Genomic DNA, 15,078 nt, shown 5'->3' with positions numbered 1-15,078 from the left:
TAAAGTTTAGCTAAACGTGAGCTCATGATCTAAATTTACACAATAATGAAGAAATCAGCTACAAGTGGAGAGAATCAGCAAAAACAATCAATAGCAGAATTAAATTCCCAAGGCCATCCATCAGATGTTGGAATAATCAGGTGCCAGGCAGAAAATATACATAAAACTAGAACTGAAACAAGGAGCAAGAATGTTTTAAAAGACTGGGTAGGATCTTTAAAACATTTTTAAGGTACATGTCATTGATAAAGTTAAAAACTCAAAGGTCTTGTAATACAGCAGATTAATCATGGAGAAGAGTGAAATTATGCTGTTTTTAAAAATATGGCAGATCATATTTCCTGCCTAATTATATAAGTTGATTTATCCTAAAAAAATACACAGTATTTTAAAGACTTATTGGCTGTAAAATAAGTTAAGGGTATTTCAAAGGGCTTCTCTGCAAAGAAAAGTGAGAAGTAGCAAAACACAGAAAGTCGAGGGGAAAAAATGTCAATATATACATTGCTATATGGTGAACTAGGCCTTAGGCCAGCAACTATGAGGAGGAGCTGACCCTTAGATACTTACAACTAAGCTGGAATCTTCAAAAAGTTCAACTATTTATAAGTAAAAAGATTTATTAAAAGTAATAACCAAGTGTTTTAATTGACATCAGAAGAGTAAAACAATAAACCTGAGAACATAGAAAAAATAGACAATAAAGATATGAGCAGAACTTAATGAAACAGAAAAAAGTATAAAATTGAGGTGATCTAGTAAGTCAAAAGAATATTCTTTGAAAAGATTTTAAAAAAACACACTTTGATTAAGCAAAACAAAAACGTAAGTAAATAATATACAGAATCAGGACAATGTTATAGCAGAGAGTACAAACAGAATATATGAAATGCAAGTAAATTTGAACATTTCTGTAAAGTGGACAATTTCCTAGCTCTTAAAGTTTACCAAAACTGACACAAGAGGAAATTTGTAGCTGGAGTTCTTGCACCAGTAAAGGAATTAAGTCAATAGTTTACAAGCTTTCACCAAGAAAATACCAGACCCGGCCAGATCATTTGGGAGGTGAATTCTATCCAACTTCTATTAAACAGATAACATCAATATCAACAAAGAAAAACTTCTAGAGAGTAGCAAAGGAAGAATACTCCTTTATTCATCTTATGAAGTCTATATAATCCTAATACTGAAAATAGATTAAGACTGTAAGGAAAAAGAAATTTACAGGTCAAATTTACTTGTAAATATAAAAGCAAAAATTTTTAACTATGGTATTAGCTACCCAAGTTCACTAGAGTAAGAAAAAGCATGAGCAAGTTAGGTCATCCAATGAATGAAAAGGTAGTTTAATGTCAAGAATATATATCAATAGATTGAAATCACCACATTTTATTTCTTTCATGTGTCTCTTTAAAAAATTGGTAAGTACTTATATTGATCTCTCTTGTACTAGGCACTGTGCTAAGTCACTTACATATTTACTCCTTTAAACCTTCTATCATCCCTGGGGGAAAGTTCTATTTTGCTTCCATTTCTTAGCTAAGACTCTAAGCCCCAGGAAAGTAAAGCAACATTTACAAGTTTTTGTGGCTGGTCAGTGATGGGACCAGTACAAGAACATCCAAAGTCTGTGCTTGGAAACAGTGCCCCATGTTGACACTCACATTACAGATGAAAGGAAAGGAACCATGCACTTAACATATAGATTAAATCTCACATACAGGTTAAAGGAAAGGAACCATGCACCTACATTATAGATTAATACCCACATAACAGGTTAAAGGAAAAAGAAACATGCGCTTCTCTCAAAAGTTGTAAAGAAAGCATATCCATTTCTAAATATATTTCCCAATTTGTTTTGCTTGTTTTCTGACCTTTGTAGTGCATTTTGCCATGAGGAAAATTTTAATTCTTATATAATTAAACGTATCCTTTTTTCTTTGTATCTTAGAAAGGTATTCCTCATGAATAATTTATTTCAAGTCTCCCAGGTTTCTGATACTTTTACACTTTCATTATTTTTTAACTTTCAACTAGTTGCTGTATCTAGAATTTAGTAATTCTATGATAGCCGTATTTTCCCACTTTTGTTGAATAATTTTTGCTACTGATCCAAAACGTGAATTTTATTTTAATCTCAACTCCCTTATGCTCTTACATCTAATTTTAAGATGCTTCCTATTCCACTGGTTGTTTTATCTATCTAAAACAAAATGCTACCTTAAAAATAATGTAATTATAATATAATAAATGTAATTAGTAAACAGAATACAATATATAATAAATAGCATAATATAAAATAACAAAATATAATTTACCATATAACAAGGTCAAAGGAGAGCAAAAGTATAAAAAGCAAAAGATATTTTATAAAATTCAATATTCATTTGTAATTTAAAAGAAAGAGTACAATAGGGATTGATGAATGCTTCCAAAATAAGAAGAAATTATATGTCTAAAAGAGAAAGAGGTAAGTGATAGACTTTAGTAACACTGGCAATAAATGCAGGACAAGATGAGGATGCCTGATATAATGTTAAAGAAAGTATTATGTAATATTGTTTTTGCAGCATTGATGAGTTCAGTGAAAAGAGAATCTCATAGAAAAGAGTATCTCTTTCTTCTTAATGTATGTACACTTGTCCATTGCATGAACATAACAGCTTATTTAACCAATATGTTACTGATCTGCATCTGGATTTCTAGGTTTTCATGGAATTTTATTATGCACAGTTGTTTCAAACACTAGGACTTCCTCTTATGTTTATATCTTTTGAAAGAAACAATATCTCCACAGATGATTTATCTGTGCTGGCTGCTAGCTGACTTTGGGTACTTCTCAGTTCTTCTCTTTACCTTCCTAGTCAATATGAAAAGGGAAGGCAAGAAGGTCTCCTGTTTAGAGACTGTAAAGATAGATCTTCGTGATAAAGTCTTGGTGGTAAAGGCTAAAAGTATTAACCCAGAACAAATGTTTTTCCAGCTGTAACTGTGTGTGATTCCCTTGGCTTGATTCCATAGGGGATGTAAGACAAGCCTGTAGAATCTGCCCTCAAAGTGCTTCCAGTAGGATGAGCTAAGTCAAGTATGGTGGCACATTTAATTCAAGACAAAATATAATGTCTCCTTTTCTCTCCTAGCAAAACTTGGTGAAGTGAATGTAGAAGTCACTGTATGCTTTAAATTAAAGGAACACAATAAATCTTGTATGGGAAGGTGATTATTCTGGTCTTTTTGTGGAGATGAATTGGAAATTGTCTAGAAGAAGGAAAATTAGGTTAACCAAAGTTAAACTCATAAATAATTGAGCATTAATTAAATATCTGTGGTCTATGTTTCTCCTTGATCATAATTTCTCCCAATTTATAGACCTCTTTGATACCTGATTAATCCTTGTCAAAGATGCAGTTAACAATGATTATTACTGTGTATTAGGTTTTGCCTGGGCCCTGAAGAAACTATCCTAAATCACCATCTATGATTGTCACTTGATTTCCTCACAGAGAAAAATCAGAACTCCTTGTCTTAAGTGGCTTGGAATGTAAAACTAGTTAGTCTCTCAGATACTGTTAGAGGACCCTACAGAGCCCATTGGTGAAAGTTTGGAAAACATTGGGCTTCTTAAAATTGATTCTTGTAGTGCTTCAGGAAAGATCACTGAACCAAAAGGATGACAGTGTTTCTGGTTCTGTTGTTAGTGCTCTCCATGGAAACATTGCTGAAGCTTCTGGACTCAATTTCCTTCCCCATGTGTGAATGTCACTGAAAATATCCAACTCCATTCTATCCCCATATAACTTCAGAAACTAAGGAAAATGAAGACTCAAAATTCATTTCAAATAATGAAATGAAAATATAATATAGAATGGAACTGGGAAAATACCTGGTTTAAATTCTGGAAAGTACCAACTTATCCAGAATTCTGGATAAGTTGCTTAATCTTGCTTAGTCTAATTTAATGCCCATCTCACAGGATGTTATGATGATTAATTTAATACCTTTGTATAACGTAAAGTGTTATGTAATTTCTTCTTGTTTTTCTTGAGTAAATTCATATCCTTAAGCAACTCACTGTAAACAATAGTTACTTACTTGCTTAAATTACTCTTATCTTCTATTATCAGCTGAATTGTGTCCTGCTCAAGTTAATATGTGGAAGCCTTAACCCCCAATACCTGGTAATATGACTGTATTTGGAGATAAGGCCCTTAAATAGGTAACTGAGGTCAAATGAGGTCAAATGGGTGGGCTCTAATCCAATATGACTGGTGTCCTTATAAAAAGAAAATATTAGGACACAGACTGCACAGGGAGAAGACCATGGGAAGACAAAAGGAAAACATGGCATCTACAAACCAAGAAGAGATACTTGAGAAGAAATCAATCCTGCTGACACCTTATCTCAGATTTCTAGCCTCTAGACCTGTGAGTGAGTAAATTTCTGTTGTTTAACCTCCTCAGTCTCTGGTGCTTTGTCATGGCAGCTCTAGGAAGCTAATACAACTTTTTATGGCCTCCTTGTCTCAAGTTGAAAGTTCAATATTTGGCATCATAGCTAGGAAACAAAAATATCATCTACATTCCTTGTTGTAGTCTTTCTTCCCCATTCTCATTGCTAGTAATTTCCATATTTGGGTCTGTTTTCTGTGCCTTGTAAACAGAGCATTATGCTCATTTCTAGTCTTACTGCTCATATACAATAAATGTGCAGATACCGAATAGATTTTGGAGAAGTGCAACATATAGTTGGCACATGTGTATATGTGTGTGTATTTATATAATTTATACTTTTTCTCTATTTTCTTCCTTTGGTGTGAGCTAAGATTCTCTGCTTTTGTGACTAGTACTCCTGAATATTAATCCCTGAATTTAATTCACCAAAAATTGCCAATAATAATAATAATATGGGGAAAGAGAGAGTGATAGAGGGAGAAGAACAAACAATCAGGCAAGGGCAGTACTGTGAATTATTAGGGTCTTATTAATAAGATTATGTTAGTCTAGAGGAAATGACCGTAAATATCATCAGTGAGCCCAGTTGGTCTTTACTGACTGCTAGACACATCCCTGAGTTCTGTTCTTAGTCTCCAACTGTATGATTACTACTGTCTGGAAGTATTATTTGAACAACTAAAGTCACTTAATGGAAAAGGAATATGTCTTTAGAGAATCAACGGGAATTTTTCTATCTGATTAAAAAGGAATGTTGACTGTCTGGAAACCTCAGTCATATTTGTAAGCAGGAAAGCATTGGCTATTAAAAGTGGATGATGTAAAGAGATGAGCAGAAACTTTGGCGACAGGTATACCTGGATTTAATTCTCACTTCTACCGCTTGGCAGCTGGATAGCCTTAGGCAAGTTTCATACCTCCCTGAAATTCACTTAATTCAGTCTGTAAAATGGCATAATAACTTATTATAGCATCCTTTTAGGAATTTTAAATCAGTTATTGAAATAAAAGTACACAATATATAGACGAGTATGGATTCCTCAATAGGTGTTTGACCTTTCATTTCTCCAGTATCCCATCCCCATCAAATAAAGAAAAATACTTTTTAAAATTTACGAATATTTCACTGTTCTAAAGTTAAAGCCATAAAAATAGAAATAATCAAATGGCCTACTATCATACCATTAGAAGAAAAAAAAATAGGTGTTCATGAGAGTTCCATATTAGAATAAAAGTTTTCCTTAGGCACCTGTTTATGTATGCTATTCTGCTCTTTACAATAAATAATTAAATTTAAAAGACTTAATTCCTCACTTTTAAGACCTTATTAGTTTACAAATTACATATTGACCTATGCTAAATTTTATACAGACCCATGCTAATGAATTCAGTACAGAAAACAAAAAACACTGCACTCAAGCAAACTACATACATATATATTACTTAAATGCATTTATATCCTACCATGTCTCATAAAGCATTGTGGTAACTCACTAGAATACAGACAATCAAATATAATGGCAAAAGCACTTAATATAAACAGGGCCAAGGAAACATAGACAGAAGATGAAGAAAAGATGAGGGAAATGTGAACAGGAGGACGTGTAGTTAATCGAGTTGTACGTTTGACCTTAAGATTCTCTGTGTGGGGACTTCCCTGGTAGCACAGTGGTTGGGAATCCGCCTGCCAGTGCAGGGGACATGGGTTCGAGCCCTGGTCTGGGAAGATTCCACATGCCACGGAACAACTAAGCCCGTGTGCCACAATTACTGAGCCTGTGCTCTAGGGCCAATGAGCCACAACTACTGAAGCCTGCGTGCCACAACTACTGAAACCCCAGCGCCTAGAGCCCATGCTCCACAAAGAGAGAAGCCACAGCAATGAGGAGCCAGCACACCACAATGTAGAGTAGCCCCCACTCGCCCCAACTAGAGAAAGCCCATGTGCAGCAACAAAGACTCAACACAGCCAAAAATAAATAAATTTATTTAAAAAAAAGATTCTCTGTGGATAAAACAACATGTAAATAATTGGTTACAAAGCCACATTATTTGAAGGTGCCAGACTTCACATTAACAGTCTGACACAAAGGGACAGCACAGGAAAACTATTCAAAGAAAAAGATTTTTAAATCTGTGCAGTTTGAAACCTTTTAGAGCAAGTATAATGAGCTCGACACACATTTCAACACTCAACATGTTAATCACATGTTCAAAGTATGTCTCAAAGTCACTGGAAATAGTTGCTGTCTCTGTCCCTGATATGTAAAACAGATCTGTGATGGGTAAAACTCAGGAGGTATTGATATCCACTTTTTGGCATCTGAACAGGAAACAAAGTTGTTTCGCAGTGATAATAAAGAATGAAGTAAATGCAACAGTGAAATAAAAGACAAAGTACTGAGGGAATGTATTAACAAAACGAATCCAACTAAATTCTGGTGACCTGGGGCCTACGATTGTACACACTCCATGGAAATACCCCAGCCTAAATACTGGCATAGGAGGAAGGGTACTGCTAAGCCCATCACAGTATAATCCTTTTAAATGTCCCTTTCAAGGTTGTCTCCACTCAACACTGAGTATAGGAAATCTTCCCATCAGGCAGAAACACTGGCTGCCCAATGATTGACCAAGAAATTAACACACTAATGAATAAATGATGCTAATTTATTTCTATCCCTGACAACAGGAAACAGCACACACTCTGTGTCAATGATATGTCCTCTTTCTCACTTTTCTAAATGGTAAATTATGTTTTTCCCTTCATTGCTTTATATCATGTGTGGCAGGCATGATGGGAAATGGCTACCAATGGTTTTGTTATTGATTTCTACCTTCATTTCACTGTGGCTAAAGAAGACACTTTGTATGATTGCAATTTCTTAAAAATGTATTTGTACTTGTATTGTGGTGTAACATATGGTCTTTCCTGGAGAATGTTCCATGTGTACTTGAGAAAAATGTGTATTCTGCTGTTGTTGAGTGGAGTGATCTATATATGGCTGTTAGGTTTAGTTGGTTAAATGTGTTATTCAGTCCCCCTACCTCTCTACTGATCTTCTGTCTAGATGTGTTATCCATTATTGAAAGCAAGGTATTGATCTCCAACTATTATTTTAGAACTATCTATTTCTTCCTTCAATTCTGTCAATGTCTGCTTCACATATTTGGGGGTTGTTTGGTACATATATGTTTATAGTTGTTATGTCTTCTTGATAGATTGAACTTGTTATCAACATATAGTGGCCTCCTTTTCCTCTTGTGATAGTTTTTGATTTAAAGTTTATTTTGTGTGATATTAACGTAGCCATCCCAGATCTATCTTCCTGCCTTCCTTCCTTCCTTCCTTTCTTTTTCTCTCTCTCTCTTTCTTTTTGTTACTATTTGCATGGGATATTTTATTCTGTGCTTTAACTTTCAACCAACTTGTGTCTCTTGAAATCAAGTGAGCTTTTGTGGACAGCATATACTTGGATTATGGTTGTTTTTAAAGTCCATTCTGCCAATATTTATCTTTTTATTGGAGAGCTTAATCCACTTACTTTTTCAAAAATTACTGATGAGGAAGAACTTAATTCTGTCTGTTTCCTGGTTGTTTTCTGTATGTCTTATGCATTTTTTGCCCCTCATTTACTCCATTACTGACTTCTTCTGTGCTTAGCCGATTTTCTTATAGTGAACTCAATTCCTTTTTCATTTCTTTTTGCATATAGTCTATTGATATTTTCTTTGTGGTTATCAAGAAGATTACATTTACCCTTCTAAAGTTTAAACAATATCATTTGAATTGAAACCAACTTCAATAGTACACAGAAACTCTGTTCCTCTATAGTTCCATTCCTCCTCTTTACATTATTGTTGTCACAAATTACACCTTTATACTTTGTGAGCCCAATAACATGGATTTATGATTATTTTATGCATTTGTTTTTTCAATCATGTAAGAAATACAAAGTAGAGTTACAAGCCAGTAGCACAATACTGGCTTTAGTATCTGCCCATGTATTTATCTTTACTGGAGATTTCTATTTCTTTATACAGCTTCGAGTTGCTGTCTAGTGTCCTTTCATTTCAACCTGAAGGCTCAATTTAGCATTTGTCATAGGGCAGTGGTAGGAAGTTGTAAAACAAATGCCCTCAGCCTTTGTTCATCTGGGAATGTGTTAATTTCTCCCTAAATTTTGAAACCAGTTTAGCCAAATATCGAATTCTTGGTGGACAGTTTTTTTCTTTCAGCACTTTAAATATATCTGGCCTCTTGCTTCCGTGGTTTCAGATAGGAAATTAGCTATGAATCTTTTTGAGGATCCCTGCTTTGTAACAAATTTGTTTTTTCTTTCTCCTTTGGGAGAAAAGATTCTTTCTCTGTCTTTTGGCATCTGAGAGTTTGATTATATTGTTTCTTCTTGTGGGGTTCCTTGAGTTTCTCTTAGTCCTGAAATCAGGCAAAGATTTACAGCAACCAAACACATACTGAACCAGGCAAGAGGCAATTTGAAAATGGCAGGAAAGCTTTGTGGCATTTTTACTTGCCCTTGCCCCGTCCACTGTTAGTGTAGTGATGGTCTTAAAGTGGTGGAGTCTTAATGCAGTGATAGGCTTAAAGTAGCAGCAGACCATTCCTAGTATGGGACCCTCAATCCTGCTTCAGGAGGGAGCAGAAGAGACCATACTCTTGGATTACTGTGTGTATCTGTTCTAACCTGTCTGGGAGCTACCTGAAGGACTGACACAAGATGCTTATCTCTGTCTTAGCTAACTTGGAACACAGTCTGGAAAAACAGCAGTCATTGCTCAAAAAAAGTGCAAGGTGAACTAACAAAGCACAGATGGCTGGGGCAGAAGACTGTGCATTGAAATACAATAGACCACATAAGATGCAGGAGCAAAAGTTGGGGGAGATTCTTTGGGAACTTAGAACATACAAAAAGTACATGTGTCCAAAGAAATTAAGAAAGCCACACGCATACTCAAGATAAGATGCATGTTCTGAAAAAACCAGAGGAGGCTCTAAGCTTCTACCATGGGCAGCGCCCTGAACTCAGTGCAGGTCAGCTAAATATTGAAGGAGTGATCCAGCAATCTGCACAATGGGGAGAGGTGTGTGGTTTTGAGTGTGCATGTGGATGTGCTTGTGTATATTTGTTTTTTTTTTTGTCTTAGGTGCAGGAATTCAAGGACATCTCTGTCAAAACATTAGCTAAACATGAACTAAAGGAACAGAGACTTCAGTGCCTACATATGATAAGGAGTACAGTCATTACAAAACTAGTTTGGAAAGGTCCCTAAACAAAACGACTACTACAGCCTTCAACAATCAAAAGCCCAGAAAACCCTGGGAAAGTGGGAGAATCTGATATCCACAGACACTACATTATAATATTTGAAAGCCAAATGTTCAACCAAAAAAATCACAAGGTATACAAAGACATGGAAAAGTATGGTCCATTTAAGAAAACAAATCAATTGATGAAACCATCCCTAAGGAAGCCCAGACTTTTCTCCATTGCATATTCTTGCCTCCTTTATCATAGATTCATTGACCATAAGTGCATGGGTTTCTTTCTGGGCTCTCTATTCTGTTCCAGTGGTCGATGTTTTTGTGCCAGTACCATATTGTTTTGATTACTGTAGGTTTGTAGCACAGTCTGAAGCCAGGGAGCATGATTCCTCCAGTTGTGTTCTTCTTTCTCAAGACTGTTTTAGCTATTCAGGATCTTTTGTGTTTCCATACAAACTTTAAAATTATTTGTTCTAGGTCTGTTGAAAATGCCCTTGATATGTTGATACAGACTGCATTGAATCCGTAGATTTCCTTGGGTATGATGGTCATTTTAACAATATTAATTCTTTCAATCCATGACCATGGTATATCTTTCCAGCTCTTTGTGTCATCTTTCATTTCTTTTATGAGTGTCATATAGTTTCCTGGGTACAGGTCTTTTACCTCCTTAGGCAGGTTTATTCTTATGTATTTTATTCTTTTTTATGCGATTGTAAATGGGATTGTTTCCTTAATTTCTCTTTCTGATAGTTCACTGTGAGTGTATAGAAATACAAAATTTATATATAGAAATCTATTGTATCCTGAAAATTTTCCAAGTTCATATTTGAGCTCAAATAGGTTTTTGATGGTGTCTTTCAGATTTTCTATGTATCATGCCAACTGCAAACAGTGACAGTTTTACTTTTTCCTTTCCATTTTGGAGTCCTTTTATTTATTTATTTTTTCTTGTCTGATTGCTGTGGCTAGGACTTCCAAAACTCTGTTCAATAAAAGTGGTGAGAGTGGGCATCCTTGTCTTGTTCCTGATCTTAGGGGAAATGCTTTCAGCTTTTCACCATTGATTATGTTAGCTATGGGCTTGTCATATATGGCCTTTATTATGTTGAGGTATGTTCCTTCTATGCCCACTTTCTGGAGAGTTTTTACCATGAATGGATATTGAATTTTTTCAAAAGCTTTTTCTGCATCTATTGAGATGATAGTATGGTTTTTAGTCTTCAATTTGTTACTGTGATGATAAGAGACCTAAGACAGCTACAGAGGCTAAGTGACCTTTCCTTCCCTGAATGGGTAGGTATCCTTGTTCTGCCTTCTAATTGAGTTAGTATCTGAGTAAAGAACTGCCAGGTGTTATTTAGTTCACAATACACTGCTGTGGCAATATAGAAATGAATTTGCCTAAGTCATTTGGCTTTTCTCAATTATAGTAGATGAATATACTGACTGAATACTTCAACTTAAGGAAATGTTCTTAAAAATATATTAATGTAGGCAACTTCAGTGGAGAACTGAAAACAAAACAAAACATTCAGGTAAAGGGTTGAAATAAAAGTACACTTAGTTGTATCCAGTTTCCTCTTGTAAATCTCTCTTTTTAATTTGAGTGGAGAGTCACTTGAGAATATCTGACTTGGGGCTAAGGGAATCTAAGCCTTCTTGGCCACACTGTATTCTCTTATGTCATTTAATAAAGACACCAGTTGGGTTGCTGAAACAATAGTGGGAAAAATCAATCCCTCACATCCAAAGGGCGGCTCTTGAAAATATGTGGATTGTTGTAGTTATTTTGCTCTTCTGGCCTCAGAAGTTCTAATCTTAACCTTAGCACCTCATGGAGAGAGACTTTTTAAGCCAATTCCCACATTACTCATTATGTGACTGTTGAAAAAGAGAAACCCAGTTCTTTTCCTGTGCTTTCAGCCACTCATCTTCTTCAAAAATCTGTTTGGATTGTTATACCTTAATCTTGCCTGGCAAGGGACTTATGGGAAGGTTCTTATTGTTTGAAAGTTTGGTGCCAGTAACTGCAAAGAAAGAAGAAAGTGAAGAAGGAAAGATGAGTTTATCAAACATCCCAATAGTGAAGGTGTGTGAAAGCAACATTTGAAAAAGTTAATCTGTCAGAGTTTAGCCGTATTATTACATTTTATTTTATTCATTGAAAATAAATAATTATCAATGAATCCTTTCTACATTTTCTAATTTCCCAAAGTTCCCTGTATTCACATTCTAAGAGGAAAAATGGTATTTTAAGTCACTGCTCTCCACCTTATATTATTTATAATCACTCCTCGTGACCTCTTCCTTCCAAGAAACGTGATCCTGAGAAGTGTCCTTTGTCTGTCTTTGTGGAATAAGTGATGAGGATGCATCTCACCTGTGAGATGTTTAACTTGTGGCATAATGAAACTAGGATGGAGAGTTCTGAAAAGATCTGGAAAGGTGGCTGGTAGAGTGTGGCCAGATGTGGGAGAAGAGAGACGTACAGAGAGAGGGAGAGGAAATTTTCAGAGGGAGAAAATGAAACGAATAATTAAATAAGTTTTGTTGTGTGGTGTGGGATGCAAGCCTTTCTCTCCCCCTTTCCTTCACAATGTCTTTGTTAAAGACTGTGTTTTTCATTAGTTTTACTAAGATAGGATTTACCGTTTTGTTTGGATACTGAGAATGGACCCATGGAAACAGTTACCTTTGGGTTATCTCTGACTATCTTTAATGAAGAACATAAATATTGGCCACACTATCTATGCACATGCTATCACCATGCCTTTTTTGTTCTCTGTTCATATATCTAAGTCCTCTTCTTTCTTTAAGGTCAATCTCAAATCTCATCTGAAACGTACATTTGTTGATAGAGTCAACCCATAATGAACTGTCCCTTCTTTGTCCTCCTTAGGCTCTGATTATTTATAAAAACTCATTTTTGAACTTAGAAACTGTCCAATATGATATATTAGTTATTTCATCAGCATATGTTATATCCTCAACACAATTATACGCTTTTGTGGGGCTGGGATCATACATTCTGTAATTTTTCTCAGTACTTACACTTACTTTGATAAAAAGTGCATTCATTCATCTAAACATCATTTATTGAGTGTTAATTAAATATCTCAACTCAGTAAATATTGTTTGAATGAATGCATGCATGAGTGAGGGAGTATGCAATAAGTAGCTTAATGTACCGCCCAACGTGAGAAAACCAAAAACATAAACACAAAAGCAAGCCAAAAAGTGGACCAGGACTTTCTGTAAAATATCCTGCTTTTTGTTGGATGATGCTATGAAAATCAAGATGCTCCTGAAAGGTCTTAATAGCTGACCAAGAATAGTAAACAATTGAAATTCTCTCAGGCTTCTCCAACCCTATCACTGGACACATTTATACCTCTCAGGAATGTCATTAAAAGAAGAGATTAATAAAGCTTTTATAGATGAGTTGATAAATCTCTAAATATTTAAGTCTTCATTGCCTCCTAGGTTTTCTCTATTTTGGGTTTCCAAAAGATTTCAATAAACCACAGGATAATTAAAAATTAGACATTATCTTTCTTACCTTCACGTTTTTAGATGGTAAACACCTTTTCATTGTCTCCATAGTACTGCCCAATTTCCACCAGTACAGTACTTAAGTGAATTTTGCTCTGGATGGTGGGATATATAAGATGTAAACAAATTGTTTGTATATGTTTTAGAATTCTTCAAAAGGGCCTGGCCATGGAAATGCATTGAATATTACTTAAATAACTAAAGTAACTTCCTCAGAATTATTATTCTATTCTGGTTAGGATACTATCTTCTCTGGTTTGTTAAAATTTCCCTTTAGAGTGGTTTTAATTTTGTTTCTGATAGGGTCCTAGGATTTACTGCCACACCCATCCTGCATCTGTTTTTCTTTGAATTACTCTCCTTGCAGTTTCTGATTCATACAGGGCCTTACAGGTTAGTGACAACCTGGCCATCACAACTCTGGGAAGGACAGGCCTACTTTTCAGAGGTGTTGATGTTTTCTGTACCTGAAGGTTTTCAAGAGATATCAATCTTCCTCACCACCTCCCTTGGCCCTCTTAATGGACTAAGCAGTTCCTCATGAAATTTCTGTAGGATATCTGTACCAACTTCTCAATATTGTTCCATCCTGAGTCTAAATTCCTGGCCTCAAGGTAATGTTAGATTTCTAGCTCCAGCCCCTATTTACATAAGGCCTATAGTAAGGAATGGAACCCACAGACATCAGTCCGCTCTTCTTTCTCTGGATTTAATTTCTCTGTTACTTTCTGAAACATGCAGGTGTTCCTTTCTTTCTTTTAATCTCAGCTATTTGCTTTTAACTTTTTCAAAATTGACCCAGAATTTACGTGTGTCTCCAGTAAGAATACATTAAATTGAGCTTAGTCTGCTATTCTACTGGCATATTTGAGATCCAGATAATTTGCTACTTAACTGGATTCAATGACCTGCATATTTCAGGCATCTAAAACTCACCATGTTCCAAATTTCCCTCCTTATAGTTAGTAATTTTCTTGGGAATCTGGATGACATTAAATGGAATAAAGTTAGTGAGTGGCCCAGGAATGCCTGAAAGTTTGTTTGTCAGAGTGGCCAGGAAAAGTTAAGCAAGGAAGAAAAGCAAATGAAAAACAGAATCACATTATGGCTGAGTTTACTCCCAGGATTCCATGCAGATCTCTCTGTAGAGTTGGGTTGAGTTATAACTTATGCCAGAGCCCTACGTGGGGCTGACACCATCTCATGCCAAGCTCTCAGTTCTGGGCTAACGTCATCTCTGGTCCACTCTGTGGAGTGGAAACTTTGGAGGAATGGCCAATGTGTTCCGCAGCGTAGGAAGAGGGAAATTGTGAATGTGACTTTCTAAATTGTGGAGGAACTAACCACTGTAAATGTGCCTTGAACTATGTTGTTTAATTTGACCAGTCAGATCAATGACTTTCCCCTTGAATGAAATGCTGCTACATATATGAGCAGAAAAACAAAACTGGTATAAGGAATAGATAGCTAGTGGGAAGCAGCCGCATAGCACAGGGAGAACCGCTCGGTGCTTTGTGACCACCTAGAGGGGTGGGATAGGGAGGGTGGGAGGGAGGGAGATGCAAGAGGGAAGAGATATAGGGACACATGTATATGTATAACTGATTTATTCTGTTATAAAGCAGAAACTAACACACCATTGTAAAGCAATTATGCTCCAATAAAGATGTTAAAAAAAAAACTGGTATAAGGAGATGGAGAGACTGGGAGTCTTATTTTCCCACCAATTAACTTTGCCTCTGACCATGACCTTCCCTTTGAGTCTCCTAGACCTTGAGGATGATCGC

The sequence above is a fragment of the Delphinus delphis genome, chromosome 14, assembly GCF_949987515.2.
Source record: "Delphinus delphis chromosome 14, mDelDel1.2, whole genome shotgun sequence".
In the NCBI taxonomy this organism is placed as follows: Eukaryota; Metazoa; Chordata; class Mammalia; order Artiodactyla; family Delphinidae; genus Delphinus; species Delphinus delphis.
Note: the sequence above shows the minus strand (reverse complement) of the source record.